Raw genomic sequence first — 1,983 nt, 5'->3', positions numbered from 1 at the left:
AGAGGGAAGGAGGTAAAACTCTCAAAAGTCTGTCATATGCTATCATCTGATATGATATGCGGCTAAAACCAGAAAATTCAAGGCATGTAAAGTTATTGTTGAACACCATTCGTTTCAGTCAGCCTAAAGGCATCATTGCACATCATAAATTACAGAATATGAATATTCAATGTTTATTTTATATATTTCTTCTTTGCTTTTTACATGCATCTTCTAAAATTGTGATTTAATATTTTTACAGCTATCGGATCTACAAGTTTAGATGGATATACAACATTAGGGTTTGAGGACATAATTACTGAAGGAGCTTCTGGTACTGTTGCAGGTACAGTTTTCTTATTTGAAAATATTGTAGCTATGTGAAGAGGGCCACTAACAGAGCTACGATAAAAATTAGATCTAAAGTAAATACACGAGAAATATAAGGCCGAAACATTCAAAATATCTTTGTCTCTTTTCGAGGTCATTAATCAGGCCCAGCTTTGGGTTTCGTTAGTAATATTATAATGCTAGTAAGGATGCTTATTCTGTGTAGGACGTATAAATTAAGTACGGGAAAAATTTCTGGAAATTATTTTTTGTGTATTTTCAGATGCAACTAGTTCTGCCGATTTTCCTTCAGCTCATACTGAACCATTAACTTCAACACTTAAGAAAGGTATTATCACTGAAACACCAACACCTTCCTACTCTCCATCTTCAAATATAACTGAAGTTTCCACGCCAGCTTTTACTGGAAACGTTACTGAATTACTAACTACTGCTAAATTTGTCCCGTTTAATCATACCGATGAGACAACTTCTGGTCCAGATGTAGCTGATTTAATTTCTACTACTCCGGAATCTTCTGATTCTACTTCTACTGCTGATTCTTCTACTCCGATTTCTTTTTCTACTTCTGGAATGGATTTAACATCGACCCAGACACAGACATCGGACATTACCTCTGACACTTCACTATCCTCAACTAAGATTCAAACTGATACAGCAACGGACTTAGAGACAGCTTCCACTGGAGAACATATCAGTGGCTCAACATCATCCAGTGCTCAAACTGATTTGCCTAGTACATCTGATTCAGAACCGTCATCAACTAGTTCGGAGACTTCTACTGACACAGACTCCTCTGTGGGTGAAACTACCACTGCATTCATTGGTGATATCACATTTTTGACATCTGCAGATTTCCCAAGTTCGACTTTTGACATGACTTCATCTATTGTTGAAAGTGGCGAAACACTGGACTACTCTACGCCAATATACTATTCAGGAACTACTGACTCACCGTCATATAGTACCCAGAGTGAGGATGGCTCGTCTACACATAATACTGGATCGCCGTTCAGCGCAACAGACTCTTCGGGAACAGAAAAAGATATTGACTTTGTGACCTCCAGCGGAACAACCTTTAACCCAACGACAGATTCAACTTTAGAGGAAGTCACAGCTATATCAGGTTCAACTGACTCGTCAACTTCTGATGGAAAGATGACTCAAGCAACACAACGATCAACTGACGTCACTGAAACTGGAATTACGGGTTATTCAGAACACACATCATCAACGCATGATGCATCAAGTTCATTGTCCTCGTCAGATTCGCCAGATACTGTTTTTACAGATACATCAATTGCGAGCGAAACGGGCATCACGGGTGAATCTAGTGTGACTGACGGATCAAGTGTGACGGACATGACAGAGTCATCTAACGTGACTCAAATAACTGACTCGCCTAGTGTGAACATCACAACAGACCAGACAGAGCTTTCTACTGATTCTTCTCTACTACAGTCTTCTGTTGTCACTTCTGCGCCTGAATCTCCTTCCTATGATTTTCTAAATGCATCCTCAGAATCCAGTACTACTGACCTTCCTTCAGTTTCACAATATTTGGACATTTCAGGAGATCCATCTACTGAAGTTTCTGAAGCAATGGACTTTTTATCTACGTTTGAAACTTCAAGTACTCCAGAATATGTTGAC

Source organism: Lottia gigantea (genome assembly GCF_000327385.1).
Source record: "Lottia gigantea unplaced genomic scaffold LOTGIsca_25, whole genome shotgun sequence".
Lineage (NCBI taxonomy): Eukaryota > Metazoa > Mollusca > Gastropoda > Lottiidae > Lottia > Lottia gigantea.
This window is presented reverse-complemented; position numbering follows the sequence as displayed.